Here is a 24,646-nt window from a genome sequence, read left to right on the forward strand (position 1 = left end):
TTCGGAATCCGATACAGGTCAACTGGTGTCACCGCTTTCGCCTGTTTAGTGGGCAGAATTGCAGTTATTAGCCTTCTTAGGAAATGTGGCAGCTCCACGTCAGTGATCGATTCTGCTACACCCCTGATTTTCAGGTTATTGTAGCGTCTGGAGTCCTCCAGCGCTGCAAACCGGTGCTCTGTTGCGGTTTGTTGTCCCTGCAGCTTGTGTACCTCTTGTTGTAGTTGGCTGAGGTGTGCTTTAGCATTGTGTGAGTCATGTTCCACAGTGCTTATTCGGCCAGTTAGCCCCTGTAAGTCTTTGCGGAGTGTCGCCATATCCATTTGGATATCTTTCCGCAGGCCCGCCAGCAGTTCCTGCATGTCTGCCTTGGTAACCGGTGTTGAGTCCGGTTTTGGGGTTGCCGATGTCGGGTTCCGGTTCGGTTCACGTGGAGCAAGTGGATGGTGATCCCCAAGCTCCAAACTTTGGTCATCCGAGAGGTCGGAACTCTCCCCCATATAGGCGGCCATCTTAGGCATCAAGGCGCCATGTGCCTGCCGCCATAGGTCCCCGATGCTGGTACCTGGTTTCGGCTTGTCTGGCCTCTGTTTTTTTTTATTTTTCGACCCATGGCTATGTGTGTCGCCGGGGGGTCCGGGTAGAGTTGATTTTTGGGGCTGAAGTCAGTAAAAGCTTGGTTAATAGGCCTCTGGTCACGGAGCACAGCAAGTTTGCGACCGTTCAGTTCAGTGTCGTAGCTCCGCCCCCTATTATAATTTTTTTAATTATTATTATTTTAATATTAATTTTTTTGTTATATTATTATTATTATTATTTTTTTAAATTTTATTTTATTATTTACATTTTTTTTTATTTATTTCCGTCCCCCCTCCCTGCTTGTTAGCTGGCCAGGGAGGGGGGCTCTTATTCCCTGGTGGTCCAGTGGATGGGCTGTAGGAGGGGGGCTGTCAGCTCCTGTCAGCTCCCTTCTCCTCCGCGTCGGTCCGGTCAGCTCCTCTGTCAGCTCCCACTGTAAGTCTTGCGGTCTCTCGCTGACAGAAGAGCTGACCCGACCGGCAGCAGAGGAGAAGGGAGCTGACAGGAGCTGACAGCCCCCCTCCTACAGCCCATCCACGAGACTTACACTGGAGCTGACAGAGGAGCTGACCGGACCGGCGCAGAGGAGAAGGGAGCTGACAGGAGCTGCAGGAGAGGTAAGTAAATGCTTCCTGCCAGCCCCCAACAGGACCGCCAGGCTTGTAATGAGCCCGGCGGTCCTTGTCTGTATTATGGCAATGTAAGTTGCCATAATACAGACATTAACTTGAGTATAAGACGAGTTGGGGTTTTTCAGCACAAAAAATGTGCTGAAAAACTCGACTTATACTCGAGTATATACAGTACTTACTAAGTTAAGGGTTTGAATAGTGATTTAAATGTGATATTTTAGTTTGCTTTGTCATTATGAGGTATTGAGTGAAGGTTGATGTGAAAAATAAATCCTTTTAAAAATTGCAGTATAGCAGTTCTACGTGGGATGATAAATATGATGGGCCTGTTACAAACCCTAGGGACTTGCTGAAGCTGGAAGAGGAAATTTTGGTCCAAACCACTGCATCTCTTGCCTGGAGTTTTGCGCAGTTAATCCCTTCAGTGTCTTTAAATCAGACTACATAGATTATAATCTTTTGGATAATGGATCATTCTTGTTAAACAAAGAAAATGATTACGCATTGACATTGGTGTTGGCGCCCTTGGCTATCTCAAGCTATTGCATTTTTCCCTTAGGTCACAGTCATTTATCATTTTTAATCTTGGCCACTTATTGTGCGAGAGCACAAACATTCATGTTGCAACTAAAATTTGTGGTTATTAGTACATAATATTCATAGTTTTGACATTCTACATCCTGCTTTAGAAGTCATTGTTGGTTTTTTTTCCGTTTAAATTTGTGTTCCCGACCTTGGAACAAACACTTGTAATAACAACTCATCCAAAACCAGAGGCGGAAACACATATCACCGCTAAACCTTGAGATTGACAGCAGGACACCCTGCAGATAGGACATAATGTGGGATATGGTGTCTGCAGAAATAATTCTGACTGAAAAAAGGTACCTTTAGATTTAACAACAAGCAAAAAAAACCCAACCCTTTATTTCATATCTTAATGCCAGGAAGATTTAAAAAAAAAGCATAGGAACAAATGTTCTTTTGAAGTTATTTATTTATCTGCTAATAGAACCTAGTCCTTTTCATTAAGATGCTAATATATCATTGGCAAATTGTTCTCCAATATATAGATTTAGGAAACATCACCCATGACAGCAGGATCCGTTAGAAGTGTCAATGCTTTCACTATGATTTAGTATAGTCTCTAGCAATATGTCCACTCAGATGAATGCTAAGCAGGTCACAGAAGTTAGTTCTCATATATGTTATTTAGGTTTTGTCATTCAAATGGATAACCCTGTTAATTTATTAGTTTTCTTCTTTCTAAAAGTATTACATAACAAAACATATTACATGAGCCAGTACTCAAATTGCAGAACATAAGTAAAATAAAATTACTAAACAGAGAAAAGAGTATTACCAGGCTAAAGAGTGGCCGGACTAAGCGCTAAGCAGAATAGTACAAGACTAGCCGAGGTCATGGATACAGAAATAACAATAAACTATAGAATAGCCAAAGGTCAAGCACAATAAAAGTGATACCGGAGAAACTGACGGAAGCCAAGCACAGAGAAGTGGACACAGGTTTCTTCAGGAAGGAAGAGATTCTTTATTCGATTCACCGACCGGGGCTCAGAGGGACTAATGTCACCAAAATACAGCAAGATCTGAGCCCAGAACTGACTGTGTAAATGCATGATATAGACATATAGCTCCTCCTATAGTTAACTCTACCCACATATACTCTTTACACAATCAGCTGAACAAAGCCTAACTTCCCTTACCTGTTAGACCACATGGCTCACCCAGAACAATGGAGGAGGGGAAGTGTTTTCAGTTTCTGCATTTGCTCAATACAGTGTTGATTGTATCTTAGCTACGTGTAACTAACTAACTGATACAACATTTACACATATGCCACATGGCAATCTTGTCCTAGTAAATTTATTTTTACTGAGATTCCACCACATTCCCCCCTTTGATGCTTCTGATATTTCACAATTCCAGATGCATCACTTAACCATAGTTTGCTTACACCTCAGGTTGCCATGAATCAGAACAGACCTCGTAAGCATCTTAGCATCCTTACAAATTCCTTTAGCACTCCTCATTCTGATTCTCTCTGGGCTAAGGGTTCATACTTGCAAACAGCCATTACATGCGCAGCTGGTTTCCTTTCTGTCGTGCTCTCTATGACACTCTGTATGGACCTAATTACCAATGGAACCAAACATGGTAGAAAGAGACACACTATAATCAACATGACTCCTCCTACCAATGTCTTGATCCCTCCAAGCTGCTCGTACCTACTTCCAAACCAACTACTAGAATTGTACCCGTTCCAGGCTTAAGTCGGTACATGCGTCAGTTTAGCCATGTGGCTTGTGAGATCAGCCACTGCCTGCCCTTCATCATCTATGTGCAGACAACAGTTGCTGAGATTGAACTTTCCACATACTCCTCCTTCTATTTGCACTGGAAGTGAATGGAGGACTTTATCAACAGCCCAACTGGTTTACCTGGTAAGAAGGCTATGTGCTTTACAGAGGAATCCATAATTGCCTAATGGTAGAATGAGGCTTGAATCCCTGTATTAGAATACAATAACACTACATGGGCATACAGTTTTGCTGTTAACCAGTTCCCTCACATATTACATCCCTCCTATTGGCAATGAAGCGCGCTAAGGTAGCCAGTGCCACTCATTATCTTCCCAGCTACCTACATTCAAGGATGCTAGCTTCTTTTTATGATTCACATCATAAACTTTAACTCTCAAGGTCTCTCCTGTTTCAATTGGCAACAAGAAGAAGGATGGTTTGAGCATACCTAATACACATGCCCCTTCCCAGTCCTGTGGTAACTCCGAATAGGCTTTCTTACCACAGATCCAGTACAAATTTGCTGGGGCTTTCCAACTAGATGTAGCAGATAGGTCAAACCACACATCCTTTAAATTGGTATAAATTGCAAACGGATTAGGTGGTTCTGAGACATTTGAAGCTGACCACCAAGTTGTATCTTTTGTACTATCATTATAAGCTTTTTGCCCTAGACAAGTTAGTTCTCCTACAGATGTGTTAAACATTATTCCTTTTCTTGCTATGCAAACATAACCTATAATGGAGGTCTTTAATCGCCACTCAAATTTACCTCTAACACTCATTTGATAATCGGCTTGAGAAGATATTAACTGTTCAACTGTCTCAGAACCGGAATACATTACCTCCTTTGCTTCCCATGGCCATTGGTCTCCCATGTTAGTACCTCCACACACATAGCAGTTGGTTACATTAAGACTACCATCAATGTTTTCGGCTAGATCTATAAATATGTTTTTAGCGTTATGGGGGATCTTATTTTCTACACTCATCTCTTCATAAAAAGAATGGAAAACCTGATGAGTTTGGGATGCTACGGTATCGGTCTCTATCCCTATAAATAATATTGTCCCAGGATCTAAACCCGTCCCATATATTTGGAACCCAAATAAGTTACCGAACCAAATCTAAAAATTGTTCAGGATTATTTATGAGTATATGGATTGGGTTGCATTCCCTAGACTTACAATATGGCTTTGTAGGCAACTTAGTAACAATCATATCCTTATTTGCTGTCTGTCCCCAAGTTGCCCACCCCACACAAGACCAATATGGACAATAATTATAATCCCTATCTGGGCATTTTGAGCTTACGTACTTATTTTTACTACTGGGACAAATATACTTATCGTTAGACCCATACGTTCTCTCCCACTTAAGATCCCCGCATACATTCCACGGTTTTCTACCACTTGATATCGCCTTACATGCATCAAATAGCAGAACACCCGAAGAATGTATGGTTTCTAATACAGTTTTATTTATTAAGGTCCCCTGTGGATCTCCATTCCTGAGGGTCAACCAAATTGTACGGGGTTGATACTCCGGATTGAAGCACTTAGGTTCTCCTACTCCTAAATGGCATACACTATATTCTATACCTAGATATATACACCTAGACACATCACCTTTACACTCATATTGTGAATGCCAAATTAGGGTCTGGGAAATATGATTACCTGTCTTAGTAGTCTTAATGCAAACCTCACAGCTAGGAGTGTCGGTACCTCTACCTTCCTGAATATAAAAAGACACAAAAATATACATTATCAAAAGCACTTCTTTCGACGTCTTCATCCTCAGTCTTCGTCCGTGCGATGGCACCTCAGCTTCCAGGATGTAAGGGCTGCAGGGAATGGAGTTCTGCTCGTCTTCACAGGGGTCCCTTCGAGACTTTCCTGGCTTTTAATAACACTTTGGTGAGCGGACAGGCGTTATTATGGCCGTCAAAAACACTCACTTGTAGATCTTTGTTGATGTTCCCTTTTAACAATATTATCTTCGCAAAAACCACTTTTAATCCAACTCGGTCACACGCTTCAACTGGATCTTGCAAGGATTCTCTGGATCTATGGTAGCTTGTCAGGAATCTGCCGCTGTTTTTTTTTTTACCCTAGAGTGATGAATCCACGGAGTCACTTCTACAACCTTTACAACTGTTGGGGTAGATAAAGGAACAACATAGGGACCTCTCCACTTGGAACCTAATGGAACAGTGTTCCATTCTTTTATCCACACTTGATCCCCTGGATGGTAAGAATGAACAGGTGGATAAATATTCACAGGTACTTTACACACTTATCCACATAGGTTTGTATATTTTCCTTAGCCCTCTATAATATATGGTACTAACTAAGGCTAACAGGATACGCTCCAAGCTTTAATTCAATGTGTATTGGTGGAATATTGCGAGCAAGTCCTGGAGGATTATTCTCTGTTCATATTCTTGAAATGTCAAATAAGGATTCATCACTCTTAGGGTCTGTATTTTTTATTATAGAGTAGAAGTGCCTTTCTTCTTCCCTTTGCACCAATTCTGATATTATGCCTGGTGATCTATTAAACTTCAGAGACGTTGATCCGTTGGGTTTAAAAGTTATCTGGGCTTGGGGGGGCGGAGCCAGCAGCGCAACGGACCGGACGCATCTCTGTGAGCTCCGACTCCAACTTACCTTCACAGACCTAAATCGGGGGGAAAATACCCGCAAAATACCTGAAAACCCGACTGCAGAAGCAAGGTGTAACATGGGCAGAAAATCTAAAAAACCAAAGGCCGACAGAAGCCCTCCCGGACGAGATATCGGCGAAATGCTACGGAACACGCAGCAGGCCGCTTGGTCAAAGATGGCGCTGGAGGAAGATATTGCCTCATACTCATCCGGTGACTTCGACACAGACCTCATGGAGGCAGCGTCCTTCGGGCCAACACCAAGCCGTAATACAGGGCCCAAAACACCCGGAGACCCGGTCACAGCAAGCCAAATTAAGGAAATGCTGGCTGAGTTGCGCAAAGACCTTTCTGCCGACATGGCCTGCTACAAGGCGGCCATAGAAGGTGCACAGACAAAAATCGCCCAGCTGGAGGCCTGTACAAGCACCCAGGACTCCAGATTAACACAGGTGGAACAAAAAGTGGCTGAACTGGCAAAACAGCAACATGACACAGCAGACCGTCTGGATGTCATGGAAGACCAAAGGAGACGCCACAATCTAAAAGTCCGAGGTATACCTGACTCAGTCAGCTTCACTGAGCAACCCCATTACATCAGGCGCCTCCTGGGCGCCCTGCTCCCGCCTAAACAGACGAAGTCCCTGAGGCTTGACGGGATGTTCAGGCTACCGAAGCCGACCCGAGCTCCAGCAAAGGCTACTGCAGACCTCATCTTGCGATTTCAAAGCGTGTCAGACAAAGCAGCACTCCTTACTGCACTGAGGGGTAAAACCCCCTTCTCGTTTGAAGGCAGCAGCCTAACGTTTTTTCAGGACATTACCAAGAACACCCTTACCTGGCGTAAATCATTGCAGCCGTTATTGCACCATCTCCGCTCCAGAGAGCTGCCCTACCGTTGGGGGAACCCGAGAGCGGTATCGTTCACCTACCATGGGACCACACATAGAGCACAGAGCTACCAAGAACTGGCTTCTCTCCTAACATCCACGGGTATACTACAAGCTGCACCCGCAGAACGGCCAGGACTATCCAGAATCAACCCGGCTACCATAAAGGAGTTTACCCCGAGGGAAACCAGGAGATCAACACCGGCCAGCCTACCGACTTGAGTCGTTCAAGGCTTTATCCTGATCTTACTTTACGTCGTCTGAGACTTTTACAAACACAAACCTTTGATATGTTGTGATATGGTTTACTTGGTTTCAGTTTAGATGTTTCGTGTAGTGTAACCCCGATACCCACCTAGAGGTTGCAATCAGGGATGCGCCCCCCCCCTCCCCCCCCCCCCCCCGCCGAATCATAGTAGAGCCCCCTCGGGCAAACCTAAGCTCCAAACGGCAACGCAGGGGTGGATCTCCTGTGTAAGGACACGCAAGTTTAACCCTACCTTGTCTGCACACTCACATAGGATCTCACAGTCGAGCACCAAGTATGTTCCTAATAATAGGTCCTTACCCAAAATGTAGGATACAAGTATTTGCCCACTATTGTTATTATTTACATTACCTTTTCGTTAACAGTTGTATTAATCACTGACTCAGCTAATGCGGAGCCGACTGCCGCTATAGTCTCGGTTACCACGCTAACTGAACGTTTATGACCCACTGCTGTACAAACTGAGATATGTTACTAATTTGTACATGAATATTGTTTTTCACTACTTTACCCTTAAAAAAAAAAAACAGTGCAGAATGCTTTCAACTATGTACACACCAATAATGTCTATTGCCTGTTGTTTATGTATCTTTTCCTTGTCATTACCGAATGATATATTTACCACTGCACTGCCAAAAATAAAGAATTAAAAACAAAAAAAAAAGTTATCTGGGCTTGAAGCTTTAATAATAGATCTCGTCCTAGAAGCTGAACTGGACACTCCAGCATATACAGGAACTGGTGCTTAACCAAATGGCCTCCTAGAATACAAGTATGACTCCTGAGAATTGGTCTAGCAGCGCTTTTCCCAGTAGCTCCTATCATAATTATAGTCTTCCTGAAGGAGGAGCAACTAGGTTAGTTACCACAGAGTACTCAGCACCAGTGTCAATCATGAAAGAGCTCCTCTTTCCGTCTATTGATACATCGACCATAGGCTGCACTCGGCTAAAGGGGGATGGAGCCCAGTCGGTATCAATAGTCTTCCATGACAGTGTCAGCCAGACCGACAAAATCTCTTTCTTCTCTATCCCTTAATCTCTAGGTAGGGGAATAGTATCTACTTCCCTGAACACATCCTCTGTTACTACTGTCATTCCCTCCAAGACTTTCTCTATAGCCACCTCTGTAACCATCTCGTAACCTTCTCTCTTGTCTTATCTATAACTTGCTTTATATTCCCTCTGTGGGCAGTCACTTTTCCAATATCCTTCCTCTCTACAATACACACAGTGATTCCTACTTCCTCCCTTACTCAGCCTATTCTCAACTCCTCTATTCACCTCCCTGTTCATATACACCTGACTTGCAATTTCCATTAACTGTGATATGGACATTCCTACAAATCCCTTTAACTTTAGCAATTTTCTTTTGATATCACCTTGGGTCTGGCTGACAAATGCTGAGTTGTTCATTCAAGAGTTTTCAGGGGCCTCTGGATTAAAAGGAGTATATAATCTATATGACTCCAGCAATCTCTCATGGAAAGCATTAGGTGACTCGTCTGCTTTCGTAAAGGAATTATGGGTCTTCCAATTAAACAGATCAGTCATGGTGAACGGGACATAAACAAATACAGGGTCTGCCAACTGTAATTGACCATTAATATCAATGTGTGGGGGACCAGGGGTAAGCTGCAGTGGCATTTGTAAATGTCAAAGTTGGAGGGCACCGGTCATTTGTCAGGTTAGGGTGGGACTTAGATAGGGTTGTTTAGTCATAGGTTCCGGTCGGGGAGTGGTGAGGTAGGTGGAAATGGATAAATTAATTGTACTGGTCAGTAACTCGGTTAACAAAATGTTTCGGACAGGGCTAGGAGGAGCCTGACCAGTAACAAAAAATGGTAAAAGTGTATTCCAGCATCCTATACCATTGACCATTTCATCCAGTTGTATTTCAAAACTAATTTACTGTTACTAAAGGCACACAAGGCTCAGTAATTATAGTGTTATGTCAGTGGTTATGGTGTTTTCAGTGATTATGGTATTATCAGTGGTTATGGTGTTTTCAGTAGTTATGGTGTTTTCAGCGGTTATGGTGTTTTCAGCGGTTATGGTGTTTTCAGTGGTTATGGTGTTTTCAGTGGTTATGGTGTTTTCAGTGGTTATGGTATTATCAGTGGTTATGGTGTTTTCAGTGGTTATGGTGTTTTCAGTGGTTATGGTATTATCAGTGGTTATGGTGTTTTGTAATTGCTGAGAATTATCTGATTTCAGTGGATTCAGTTACTGTTATTAAGAATTCTCCTCACAATTTTGACTGCTAATAATAAAACTGAATACAAAGAACCAGTTGGGGGGGTAGGTAGGCACAGAAATAGGAGGGGACAGGCATCTGAGAGCCAGAGACAATTAGAGCACAGGGGGACATACCAGCTGCACCAGTTTTTGCTAAAGAATTTAGTTGAGGGATGGTCAGATGGGTCAGATTCCATTGGGGATGGATAGACCAGTTTTGATAACCATCTAGTAACACAAACTGTGTTAACAGTCAAAAACTGGTCATTCTCTACTACATAAGGTAGTCCCCAAAATCACACACATTATATCCCTTTTTAAAGTTATTTAGCATACATTCTAAGGGATCAACAATCTTTAAATTCCGGCGCTGCCATACTTAGCAACGGAGCGTCTAATTCAAAGAAACACAACAAACACACCTCTAACAGTCACACTCGTTTCCCTGGCAACAGCACCATGTGGCACAGTTACTAGGTCAAACTCATACAACAAAACATACAGGGAATTCCCGTACACACACAGCTGTTACACCAGTCACTAAGTAACTAATACTGTGCCCTTTGGCGAAACTATACAGTCACCGACGCTATTATTCCCTATATCTGAATTACCCGTCTATAACATACCCCAGTAACATCGTCTTTACAAACAGTAGTTATAGTACGGTTAGCATTGGTTAGAGTACAATTTAAGGTCACAATACAATTATTAGTGGTTATGGTGTTAGACATGCAATAGACGACAATTATTAGTACTTATATACAGTGTCAGTAAATATACAGGGTTATGGTACCGTGCACTATAATACAGCAACACACTATTAACACTCTCGCTAGACGGCAGAGCTCACGCTATCTAGCAAGATATACACGTTACTAAACTATCTTTATCACATATACAATTCCCAACTAATCTATTGGCCAGTACCTTGATGGACTACCTAAAACTATCTACATCCGTTTTGGTTAGCCACACTGCCCAAGCACCACATATAGCGAGCTAGAGGACCGAATTTACACAGACGCCTCTTAGTCGATTACTCTATCAAAAATCTAGTGGGTTCCAAATTTACACGCCTTCCCACTTAGCCAAGATAGGTTGAGAGCTAGCGAACCGAATTTACACAGACGCCGCTTAGTCTCCCGGTCCCTCCGACCTAGCGAACAAAATATACACCCTAGAACGCTAGTCTAGACAAGACACCGGTGTCCGGCTAGGGCTATTTACACCAGAACCCCGCCTGACTAACCAAATCAAACGGTCTTACTAAAGAGCATTCGATTGAGCGGTGCGCCTTCGCTCCTTCCCTCCGACAGAGGGGGCAGATTCCATACACAATTCAAACCCCTTATGGGCCTACCGCACAATCGGTATACCCCTAGTGGGTCCGCCGTCTAAAACAGCAGTCGTCTTACCTCCTCGTTCCTGAACCTGGGTTCACACTCATCGACGGGGACACCCCAGCACTTACTACGTAGAGGCCGATGATCTCCTGGACAACAGACCAGTGGCGCCGAGACGAAGGGAGGTCCACACAGAAGTTCAGGGGTGCAGCCGTAGAGAACGTGGGCAAAGATAGACCGTCTCACGCCTCTGCTTCTCAGCTACCGTTGAACGATGAGCTTCCCGGCCCAATGCACCAAATGATACTGGAGAAACTGACGGAAGCCAAGCACAGAGAAGTGGACACAGGTTTCTTCAGGAAGGAAGAGATTCTTTATTCGATTCACCGACCGGGGCTCAGAGGGACTAATGTCACCAAAATACAGCAAGATCTGAGCCCAGAACTGACTGTGTAAATGCATGATATAGACATATAGCTCCTCCTATAGTTAACTCTACCCACATATACTCTTTACACAATCAGCTGAACAAAGCCTAACTTCCCTTACCTGTTAGACCACATGGCTCACCCAGAACAATGGAGGAGGGGAAGTGTTTTCAGTTTCTGCATTTGCTCAATACAGTGTTGATTGTATCTTAGCTACGTGTAACTAACTAACTGATACAACATTTACACATATGCCACATGGCAATCTTGTCCTAGTAAATTTATTTTTACTGAGATTCCACCACAAAAGTAGATAGAATAGTCAAGGAAATTCCAAGGTCAGATAAGCCAGAAAATACATATAATAAGAAGGAACACACTCTTGGATTTAGCCAAACAAATTGAAACCACAACAGTGCACCATTGAAAATCAACTTTAAATTTTAACAGTCCTAGGAGGGCAAGGATTGGTCATAATTGTCCATGTGATGGGAAAATATGTATATGTGTCGATGACGCGTGCACCTGTGCATCACCTTCGGCATATTGATGCGACTGGCATTCTTCTGAACGTCATTTCGGCCAGGAGATGCGCAGCAAGCAGACCAGGTGTGAATCTGCTGTGAGGTAAGTTTATTGGAGGGACCTAACCTAGCATGACCGACCGCGCTGATAAGGCATGGTTACATGGTCGTGCCTAATCGGCGCCGTGACACTTCTACACCATACTTCGGGTTGGTTATTTTTGCTTCAAATGTACAACTGTACATGATATCATGACGGTTTCTGGAAGTTTTTTTTACTTTAGCAGAAATACAGCAGTAATACTGGAAATTCCATAGACAATAAATCACTGTAGAAATTAAATCCTACCTCTCACTCCAATAGTACAAACTATAGACAGTGTATATATGTTCTGTCTCGAACGGTATGTATTCTTGTTTTCTAAAGCTTAATCTTTCTAAAACCAAAATTAAAAAAAATTTCGAGCTTCAAATATTCTAATTCCATCTGTCTCCCTGCAGGTCAATGGAAATCCATTTCTCTAACCATCCAAGCTTTGCTGCCTTGGGCTTACCAATTCTTTCTCAATATGCCGTCTGTATACAAATTTTGTAACTTCACCTTAAAATATTGCTTGTATTTACCTCTATCTAATATAAACTAAGGAAGTGTTCATAAGCTTATCATTTCCCTTCTTGACTAATGTAACTCACTATGTGTTGTCCTTTCCAATACCCACATTGCTCTTTTCCAGTCTGTAATAAATGCTAATGGTAGGCTTATCTAACTGGTTTACTACTACTCCCATTCCTTACTGTGGCGAAAGTAACCTCGCCACTTGTTCTTGGAGGGGCATACTTGCCAGCCTCCTATCCTGTGACTATGGCCCCTGTGATACAACTTGGTTTAAATCACTTTTTGTGCCTTTTTGGATATGGCCACAGTTCGAACTTTCGAAATGACACTTCAAACTCCCGAACAATCGAAGTGGCTGCCATTCGACATTCGAACACGTGGTGGCGGCCATCTTGTTCGCATAGACCAAAACCGCGAATAGACTTCAGGGGGACTTAGCCGCGAATGCCCTGGAACTATTTTCTGCTTGAAAACCTTGCGGTTCCCGGTCTGTCCTCCAGTGGCACTTAGCCGCAATTCTATGGAACTGTTTTGGGACCATTCAATGCTTTTTTTCAAGATAATTTATAAACATGTTAAATAGAAGGGGTCCCAGAACAGAACCCTAAGGGACACCACTTGCCACATCTGTCCAGCTTGAACATTTACCATTAATGACAACTCTTTGTACTCTATTTTTAAGCCAATGTTCTACCCAAGAACATACATTTTCATCTAGACCGATTTCCTTGAGTTTGAACACTAATCTATTGTGTGGAACTGTATCAAATGCCTTGGCAAAATCCAAATCGATCACATCCACTGCAATACCCTGATCTATACTTCTACCTACTTCTTCGTAGAACGCAAACAAGTTAGTTTGACATGACCTGTGCTTCATAAAACCATGCTGATTTTTGCTGATAACCATGATCAAGGACCTATAACTTTTTTTACACACATACCAACATTCCCTACCTACATTCCTGGAAGTCTGAAATTCTGTGCTGGGGAAAAAAGGGAAGGCTTGCAAACACTACAAACAAAAGAACTGCAGATTTTATATGCTGTTTTTAAATATACCCCAATGAAGAAATGTATAATTAAATGCATGAATGTTTATTTTTTTTTGGTGGGGGGCAGTGGCGTGCCCCTGTAATCTCCCATGTTGATTTTTATAGTGGTATTAAAGTTGGCCTGTAATCGTCTTATTGTTCTTGGCATTAAAGTGGGTCTGTCACCTAAAACTTAACTTTTTCCTGTTTCCACTTTCTAAATTTGTTCTTTATTTCTTAATGTCTGCTCTATTTCTCTTTAAAACATGAGATTGCTTAGGGACTATATAATATATAAAAAAATAAAATAAATACAATTTTTAAGGGTTTACATATATATGTGGACTCATTTCTACATAGCCGGGATATCTATAGAATCCTGCATTTTGTGGGAACCTCTCTCTAGAGGAGTGGCTTTGCGATACTCGATTTATTATATGTTGTACTTAGTACAACTTTTTACTTTCAACTTTATTTTGGATATTTTGCCACTCCCACTACCTTTTGAGGGTATCTATATTGCACCTACCCAGTTTTTAGTTCACTTGTTGTTCACGAGTGTTTCACTGTTATCACACTTTATTTTGTTTTATTCGTATTCGGCTTAATAAAGGTTATAGCAAACAAAATATACACAAGGTGTATAGTTGTGTAGGCGCTTCCAACTTAAAATAGACAATAAAAGTAAGTGTGACAGAAAGGTGTAATCCCTTAACACCTAAAGGTAAAGTGAAACAATTAAAATAATTCACACCCACTTAGAAAAATATACAGAGTAAAAAGGATATACCACCTATTGCAGATATAGATATGGTGGTTACATCTGTAAAACAAATGAGACATACATAGTGTTTTCCATATAGGTAAAAACAAACAATTGTATCATATGAGGATTGAACTCACAAGGATGGAGCCTCTTAGGCTCTATGTACTTCGCTCTCGGGTGCCTATTCAGGCTTTCGATAATTTTCAGTTGAAGACCCAGACTCCACGAATTCAAGAGTAAATAAGGGTTTATTAATTGATGAAATATTATATAAAATATTAATAATATAGGACAAAAATAGGCAGATATATGTATAAAATACAGCGTGGTATGGTACTGCAATAATGGCCAAAATTAAAAGCAGCAAAGCACCACAGCATATACACAAAATAACAATACCGCCAAATGAAAGTCCCAGTAAAAAGTCCAGTAAAGTGCATCAATTAATAAACCCTTATTTACTCTTAAATTTGTGGAGTCTGGGTCTTCAACTGAAAATTATCGAAAGCCTGAATAGGCACCCGAGAGCGAAGTACATAGAGCCTAAGAGGCTCCATCCTTGTGAGTTCAATCCTCATATGATACAATTGTTTGTTTTTACCTATATGGAAAACACTATGTATGTCTCATTTGTTTTACAGATGTAACCACCATATCTATATCTGCAATAGGTGGTATATCCTTTTTACTCTGTATATTTTTCTAAGTGGGTGTGAATTATTTTAATTGTTTTAATAAAGGTTATACCTAATAATAATTTTTATACTCTAGAGATATCTTTTGGTGGAATGGATGTCCAGTTTTTCCATTTCTAGTGGAACAACCATTCCACCTTAGTCTTTTTCTTTTGCTTAGGGACTACTTTGTCTTTTATATTTTTCCTACACTTGACATTTGTGAAATTTTTTCCTACACTTGACATTTGTGACAAAACGGTGGAGCTTAGCTTTGTCAAGCTAACTTTCCCACAATACTCACCTCCATTGCCTTGCAACATTTTCGAGAGCCACACATGCCCTGTTCCATTTGCATCACACGTGGTTTACACTTTGGAGACCATCTCCAAAGTGCTCCCACGATGCGTAGTATGAGGAAGAGAAAGCAGTGACCTTATGTTTAAAATTATGTTTTAAATTTAAGGTTCATGGGAGTGAATAAGGATCAAATAAACACTGATTGGGAACACTGAAGAGTTAAGGAATTGGGGAGGGGGCACATAAAAAAAAAATACTATCGTTACAGAGCTGCTTTAAAATTAGCCTTGAATTTTTCTAAATATACGTTTTTACAGTTCTGTATGTTTAATAAACCTGTACCTTAATCACTTGTCATAGGATTTGCATGATTATTCCGTCCCATTAATTTAGTCCTCCTCATTAGTTGAAGTTGATCCTGACAGCACTAAACAGAGGAGTCATGAGACAGGAGGTGAATCCAGGAATGAGTAATTAGTTCTGCAAGTTTTGCCTCACCTGCCACCAAACCCTCTCTGCTGATGTAAATTAGGCTTCAAGATTTAAAATCAAATACACAGATTGAAGGGAAAAAAGCCGTTGCAGATGACAAATTCAATTGTCTACCAGTTCTATCATGAACAAACTATCATGACTCTTTGGAAGTCTACATTTCATCAGCAGACTAGTGGACTTTGTGGTTAAATGGTAGCTGTTTAATGTGATCATTAAACATAGAGAATGTAAGGTGAAATGTATATGGTTATTTACCACAGTGAGAATTCAAAGTGAATTGACAGTAAATTTCAAATTTAAAGGGACAATGTGCTGACATCAGTGACATGATTTGTCCTGCTTGCTTTATAGCGAACACATTTATTCATGTGATCTGTTTTCCACAAAACCAGTTCCCCATTTTAAGTTATATCTATTAAAACTCTGCATCATACCCTCTAGTCCAGGGTTTCTCAAAGTGTGGGTCGTGACCCACTGGTGGGTCGTCCGAGCGATTCCCAGTGGGTCGCGCTGACCCACACATCCAGTGCCGCCGGGGACCTGGTAGACAGTCAGGCAGACTGATTAGTGGAGCCCTTGGTTCGTGACCGCGGGCCTGACACTAGGAGGGGGCCCGGCGGCTTGCCCTGTATCCCGCCGGACCCCTCCATCAGTCTGCCCGAGAGAGAGCCCACAACCTGCGGTCTGCAGCTCCGCCGGTTGCAGAGCTGCAGTCCGTGTAATAGACTTATCGCGAGCTCCCAGAGCGTCACCATGGCAACACTCTGGGTGCTTGCGAGACTTCTATCACACCCGGCGGAGCTGCAGACCAGAGAGTTAACCCACTGGACCACCAGGTAATTAAATATTCAATTAAAAATAAAGGTAGGACACTGCCTGCCCTCCACACCTTAACCCCTTCTTTCCCTGCTCCCCCACTGTAACCCCTTCTCTCCCTGCCCCACTCCCCACTGTAACCCTTCTTTCCCTGCCCACTGTAACCCCTTCCCTCCCTGCCACCCTCTCCACTGTAACCCTTTCTCTCACTGCCCCCCACTGTAACCCTTTCTCTCCCTGCCCCCCCACTGTAACCCTTTCTCTCCCTGCCTCCCCCCACCATAACCCTTTCTCTCTATGCACCCCCCCCACTGTAACCCTTTTTTCACCCTGCCCCCCTACTGTAGCCCTTTATCACCCTTCACCCCCCACTGCAACCCTTGATCACACTGCCCCCCCACATTGTAACCATTTCTCACCCCCCCCCTATACTGTCACCCTTTATCACCCCCACACTGTCACCCTTTCTCACACTGTCCCCCTACGATGTCACCAGCACACACACTGTCACCCTCACCTCCTGTCTCTGTGCCTAGTTTATGCCTCGAAAGCTGATTGTCATGGTGTGCTAAGTCTATGCATCTAAAAGTGATTGCCATGGTGTGCCAAGTTTATGCATCTAATGGTGATTGCCATGGTGTGCCAAGTTTATGCATCTAAAGCTGCCATGATGTTCCAGGTGTATGCCGCTATAACTGATTGCCATTGTGTGACAATTGTATGCCTCTAAAGCTGATTGCCATGGTGTGCCAATTTTATGCAACTAAAGTTGCCATGGTGTGCCAAGTTTATGCATCTAAAACTGATTGCTATGATGTTCCAATTTTCTGCATCTAAAGCTGATTGCCATGGTGTGCCAATTTTCTGCATCTAAAGCTGCCATGATGCTCCCATTGTATGCCTCTAAAGCGGGTTTTCATGGTGTGCAAGTTGTATGCCTCTAAAACAGATTTCCATGGTGTGCCAATTATATGCCTCTAAAACTGATTGATATGGTGTGAAAATTTTATGCAACTAAAGTTGCCATGGTGTGCCAAGTTTATGCATCTAAAACTGATTGCTATGATGTTCCAATTTTCTGCATCTAAAGCTGATTGCCATGGTGTGCCAATTTTCTGCATCTAAAGCTGCCATGATGCTCCCATTGTATGCCTCTAAAGCGGGTTTTCATGGTGTGCAAGTTGTATGCCTCTAAAACAGATTTCCATGGTGTGCCAATTATATGCCTCTAAAACTGATTGATATGGTGTGACAATTTTTTCTTATAAAACTGATTGCCATAGTGTGCCAATTGTATGCCTCTAAAGCTGATTGCCATGCTGTTCATTTTTAAAATATGCATTAAAAGCAAGTGGGCCTCGAAAAATTTCCTGTTTTCAAAAGTAGGTTAAGCCCATAAAAAGGTTTGTGTAGCCCTGCTCTAGTCTGTTATGCACAAAGCCTTTTCATTTCAGACAGATAGCTGCCAGTGGTAGCAAGGTTGCAAGTGGCCACAGCATCCGTAAATGGGGAAGCCAATGGCAGGAAACCGTTACTCTCGTCTTACATACAGCAGATACAAACTTTCAGAGTCTTCAAACAGTAAAGGCCATTCATGGTTACATATAATATTATTATTATTTTTTTACTCTTCAAAGTGCTATTCCCTTCATTGCGATCTATATATACATATATCCCTAGGGCAACTAAAGGCCTTTGGGCTGGATCTGACCTACAAATCTTCTTGTTTGTCACAAAGCTTACCTAAAAAATTCATAAGCTGTACTACATCACATTGATTATTCTGAAGGATTCAGTGTACAGTGAACAATGTATGGTCTGCAGTTTTATATAGTGGACAGCACTGATATGCATTTCCTATTACAAGTAAAATTATAGAAATTGCATACTCCAGGCCTCGTATCTCCTGATGGGCAGCCGTCTAACAATGCCTATTCTCTCGTCTTTTGTGTTTAACCTTTCCACCAGACACTATATTTGCTATCTGTAGCACTGCTGAATTTGTAAGCATTATTTAAACCAAAATGAGGAGGATTGTTGTTATTCCTCCTACATTATCCACCTAATGTTAATAGTGTTTGCTTTTGCATTTTCTAATTGTTTTTGCAACACTTTAAGTAATAATGTATTGTGCAGAAAATCCCATTATCTATAGCTAACCTGCCAACTCAAAACCAGACGGGTCCTGGCTTGAAACCAAATAGGTTTTATGCGGATCCTATATCATATATTCAAGACACCTCCTGGCTCTCTCGTAGTCAGGCAGTTCTTTGTAATGTTTATTTAATACCTACATTTGGAAGGACTAATTTCACCTCTCAGATTTTGGAGCAGCTTTTGAAGCGGTTGATATTGGTCTGTCAACGAGAACTCTACTTTTTTTTTTTTCTTTTCTCCATCATTTACTTTTCATTTCCGGGCAAAAGTGACTCTTAGTGGTTAATGAAGCCTGAACGGAACATGGGAGGTGCGGGAGCGTGTAAAAGAACAGTAGGGTGTTAGAGAGACATTCACAAGATAATATTGCAGGTGATCTGTTAAGCAAAGAAAGGTTACCCCTAAAGATTATTTGTTGTTTCATATGTATATCTCCTGCCGAGTGCGATGTCCTTGCAAAATTAAACTACAGGAAACTATTATACAGTAAAAGAAAGTATATTGGAGCACCTTACTTTATAGCAGGGATGGATGACCTTTGTACTGACCATATTTTCAGACTATTGAGAGTAGCTCTGTCACTTTTGAGTATTTCTTAAAGATAAAATGTTGATATAATACTTATACTGCCTGCATTGGATTGTATTCTAGCTCAATCCAACGGTATGATAGGAAAAAGTAGAAAGTCTTATGGGCAAGGCTGCTGTTGACAAAAGGTAGAGCTTCCTCCATCTACTGTCATATCCCAGCAACCATGGCTAGACCACTGTTATGTACTCTCATAACGGACCAAGGGCCATTGTCAGGATCAAGCCCAAGAAAATAAAAACAGATCCCAGTAGGAAGATGGTGGTGGAGCATCAGATAAGTATATCTCCCTATAGCTTGTCACCTTTGCTGGCTGGGGGGAGGGTCATTGCAAAAATAGGCAAATACCCCAAAAGAGACAGAGACACTTTAATCACCATCTTAATGTAGTGGTTTTGGTAAATTTACCATTTCCCTTCCCAGTGATAAAGTAAAACATTGCTGTCTCTGGCAAACGACAATCTAAGACCTTTGATTTTTAGATAAATTACATTTAAAATAGTGTTCTGGTGGGTGTATAAGTAATTTAGAACAACAGCATTTGGAATGAGGGGCTAAGTAATGTATGTGCCTGAACATGAAGTTCATTGTCACTTTGTGCAGTTCCAGACCTGGCACTATGCGCTAAGAAGTCACTGTAGCACATGCAGTTAGCAAATTCTGAAAAATCACCCAGCAGTGATGGTGTAAAAGGGTTAATGATGACAAGGATGGAAAAATCAGATGGGATAATTGAATAGCCAAGAAGTAGGCAATCAGATATCACATCTTTCCTTCTCTACAAATGAGTGAAACATTCATAAGATTCACAACAAGTTTTCCCACCAGCGATTATGTGTAGGAGATAAATAATTAAAAGCCATTATGAATCCTCTCCTCCTTTGTGAAAATGAATAATGAATCAAGGTTAAACAGACAAATCAGGAGATTGCTGGAAAACCTTTGCGATTGTTAGTCACAGCGCGTGGAAAGTGATCAGATAAACCAGTGCATGCAGGAGGTTAATGATACAAATAATGGATAAGCATAGCAAGTGGGGTGTATATATATACCGGTGTGTGTGTGTGTGTGTGTGTGTGTGTATATAAATAAAACCAAGTGAGTCAGTGTGCTAGATCTTGTATGTCATATGTCTCATATATAGACTTTCTGGTGGTATTTTTGTGTATTCCTAATTTTTGAGAGTCCTCTATTAGATGCCTGGAAGTTTGAGGGTTCTGTGCGGTATCTTGTCCCACCTGGAGTTTGCTGATGTCATTCTCACAACTTGGGGGTTACAGTCCCTAGTGCTCCTGTCACAACTAGGATTTAACGTCCTTCGCTTTCCACATCCTTTTAACTCTTTTTTTTAGTTAATGGTATTTGTCCACCTTTTCATGTTCTCATGTGCACCTTTTTCTTGATATTAAGGTTTCCCTATCTACCTATCTTTCCCTATCTACCACCACGATGATTGGTTGGTTGGCAATACTTGCTTGTCTGTCTGGATCTAGAAACCCCTCAGGATCTTAACCCTTTCATTCTCAACTACCTTTTGTGGTACCTTTATGCAGTGATCAACCTCAAAATTAAATCCCATGGCAGTGAAGTGAATAACATTAATAATATTGTTACAGTGGCACCTGTCAAGAGGTGGGATAAATTGGCAGCAAGTGAACAGTCTGTTCTTATATTTCATGTGTTGGATGCAAGTAAAATGGCCAAGTGAAAAGATCTGAGTGACTTTGACAAGGGCCAAATACAATTGGCTAGACAACTGTGTCAGAGCATTTCCAAAACGACAAGTCTTGGGGGTGTTCCATTTATGCAGTGGTTAGTACCTACCAAAAGTGGTGCATGGAAAGACAACTGGGGAACCGGCATCAGGGTCGTGGGTACCCAAGGATCATTGATGTACATGAGGAATGAAGTCTAGCCTGTCTCTTCTGATTGCACAGAAGAGCTACTATATCTCAAATTAATTAAAATATTAATGTTAGCCATGATAGAAAGGTGTCGGAACACACAGTGCATTGCAATTTGCTGTGTGAGGGGCTGCATAGCCACAGTCCAATCAGAATGCCCATGATGACCCCTGTCCACCACCGAAGGTGCCTTCAATGGAGACTTGAGTGATAGAACTGTCCCATGCAGCAGTGGAAGAAGGTTTCCTGAGCTAATGAATCACAGTTTATTTTAGATCAGATGGATGGCCGGGTGCATGCGTGTTGTTTACTTGGAAAAGAGCAGCAGGATGCACTATGTGAATAAGGTAGGCATGCAGAGCCAGTGTTATGCTTTGGCCAATGTTCTGTTGGAAAACATTGGGTCCTGACATTGATGTGGATGTTACTTTGACACGTGCCACCTACCTAGACGTTGTAGGAGACTATGTAACCCCTTCATAGCAATGGTGGCCGTGGCCTGTTTCAGCAGAAAAAGCACACTGCCACTTCAGGAATGGTTTGAGGAACATGAAACAAATTTCAAGTTGTTACCTTGGCCTACAAAGTCCTCATATCTCAATCCGATTGAGCATTTGTGGGATGCGCTGAAACAACATATCTGATCCATAGAGGCCCCACCACGCAACTTGTAGGACTTAAAGAATCTGCTAAAGTCTTGGTGCCAGATACCATAGGACATATACAGAGGTCTTGTGGAATCCAAGCTGTCACAAACGCACCCTACTCCAAGAGTGTGCGTGACGTAGTTGTGGTGGTGAAAGGGTTTAAGTACACTATTTGTCTGCACTAGACCGGAAATAATGACAAAATTCCCCCTTTTTAACACCACCCACACTTAAACATAATAATATAACTATTACTATTTTAACGCTGCCACCACCAAGACAATTTATAAATGGGGTGCCTTGGTCCCCCAGGTAAATCAATAATAAAACCCACCAAATATTACTTAGTACAATATTTAAGGAATTACAAACATACTAACTAGTCTCTTCAGGTAACGTGATTCTTAACCAGACAAAGGCAGAACTTAATAAATTAATGTTTATTGTGAGCAAAAATGAATCACAGTGCATATAACAATACATGATAAACAAATTATTTACACCAACAACAGATAAAAAACAAAAAGGATAAAATACAGAAGTCCTAATTACTCACTTAGGTTTTCAAAGTACAACTTCTGTCCAGGGGGTCTCTGGCAAGGAAATATGGTGACTCACTTAGAATTAGATTCTGGCCCCCAAGCAAGTACACTACCACCCTTCAGGATCACAGGAGATATACCCTGTGGATTATCACGCCTCACCTAGGGGTGGAGCCAAGGCGTACCTATGGAGATACTAAGTGACCACCTCCTTTGTTCCAGAAAACAACAGGCCAAATATAAACTTTTGGTTTTATCTCCTCTACTGTACTTGCCACAGAAATAATAATTGCCTCTATGAATTTGTTATTGTTTTCCCATTCCATAGACATGTTGCACGTCCCGCCCAAGATCCAATAGGACAGACATCACAACTCCTGCCACACGGTTTAAGTTGTGCAACTCATGTTTAGGCTTAAGAGATTGGGCTTGTCCCATTCCAAATATAATAAAAATGAGGCTTAATTATTAACCTGTGGGTAAGTATTAATGTTTCACTTGGATAAGATACTGGAACACAAGGATCTTCATGAAACTAATCCTGTTACTATATCAAATGATTGAACTATCCTTTACAAGGTTCATGCCAAATGGATGAAGAGACATTCAGACTTTTTCCAAGTGTAGAACCTCATACCTTGCAGAGCCTTAATTACTTCCCGTCCATATAGTAAAATCTTTTTCACATTCCTATGCCATTCATACTACCCCTTCTGTCATCGGACCTCTGTGGGTGTTCCAGCTTCAAAAGAAGCTGTTGACCTCAGCAATAGCATCTCTGTAATTTGTGCCATTTACTATGCAAATTACATTAAAGGATATTTCATAGTGTAATACTAAATTATGCACCCTTGCCATGACACCTCCCCCAAATAAGAGACGCAATGGGAGAAGGCTCACATGCCTCTACCTTGCGTATCAACACTTGTTCCTTTTTGCCTCTACCTCATACACTCATCTTTTTCATAACCTGGTTCTCCATGAATGGGGTAGTCCTCATGTGTTCGCACACCTCCCCCAAAAAGGCTTGCCCTTTGTCCCTAAGCCATAGAACAGCCATATCCACACCACACATAACTGATTTGCCTGTTTCCATCTCACACTGCGCTCTGGTCACATCTCTTGGGCCGCACCCACTGCGCCCATGTAGTAGCTCTAAGGGGAAGAAACCAACCAATTTCTGCAGTACTCCCCTGTAAGCACACAAAAGATGAGACAGAGGACACTCCCAGGGTACCTGCGATGTATCCACACTCCTTATTTCTTTTATTCTGTGGTCTGTCTGCTGGGCTTCTGGAATAAAAGGGAATCATGACGGAATATTTCCGTCATGTGTCCTTAAGGGGTTAAAATAATAGTTTTTTTTTTTTATTTACGTCAATCTACACTCGATACCCAAAAGTGAAAGGCAAAAATATTTGAAATTTAGCTTATATGCATCCCATCTCTGTGGAACATCTATGAAATGATTCTACACTTTGACTAGAGACCATTTGCCTAAGGACAACCATCACTACAACACTCTATCAATATGGCCTTTATGATAGATTGTCCCGACAGAAGCTTCTCCTTACTGCAAGAGACATAAAAGTCAACTTGGAATTTACAAAAATACACCTAAATAACTGTGAAACACAACATTTCCTGGTCTGTTAAAATAGAGCCTTAACTGTGTATATGGCTTCATAGGAGGGGGACAGTGGCAGACACACTGTACCAGACTTGCTGTGGGGAGAGAACAATATTGAAGGCTGTGTTGTTTAGAGTGTAGCTATCCTATTCCCATGTTTAACAAAAAACCCTGGAACAGAGCTTTTTGTGTCAGTAACTTGTAAGGTTCAGAATAAGTCAGGCACGCATGACTCAAGTGCTCAGTTTTTGCTAGTGTAAAAATGTATTTATATAAATCGATCCTAAAACCATGAACTCTTCTCAGAGCTTGAGGGCAGATTCCTAGAAAGTATTCTTACATCTCCTTTCTGCTATTTACTGATTGTTTGTCAGAGTATTCGAGATTGGTAATGGCAGAGCCCCAGCTGCAAGTATATTTTGACCTCTTGAATCCATTTCCCTTTCTTATTTTCCCACTGTCTTGATCTCTCTCAAGTCAATGTTTATGTACGGACTTGTTTGATGCCTTGTTTCAATAAAAGGATTGACGAAAAAAAAAAATCTATAATTTACCTCTTAATCCATAAATTAATGTAATCC

The 24,646-nt window shown here is 41.7% G+C and overlaps 1 protein-coding gene across 10 annotated transcripts in view; it reads left to right on the forward strand.

Annotated features, from left to right (window-relative positions):
• SRCIN1 (SRC kinase signaling inhibitor 1) overlaps positions 1 to 24,646 on the forward strand; it is a 506,902-nt gene that overhangs the window by 251,948 nt on the left and 230,308 nt on the right. The gene's annotated exons all lie outside the window — the stretch shown is intronic.

The sequence above is a fragment of the Pelobates fuscus genome, chromosome 6, assembly GCF_036172605.1.
Source record: "Pelobates fuscus isolate aPelFus1 chromosome 6, aPelFus1.pri, whole genome shotgun sequence".
Taxonomy (NCBI): Eukaryota; Metazoa; Chordata; class Amphibia; order Anura; family Pelobatidae; genus Pelobates; species Pelobates fuscus.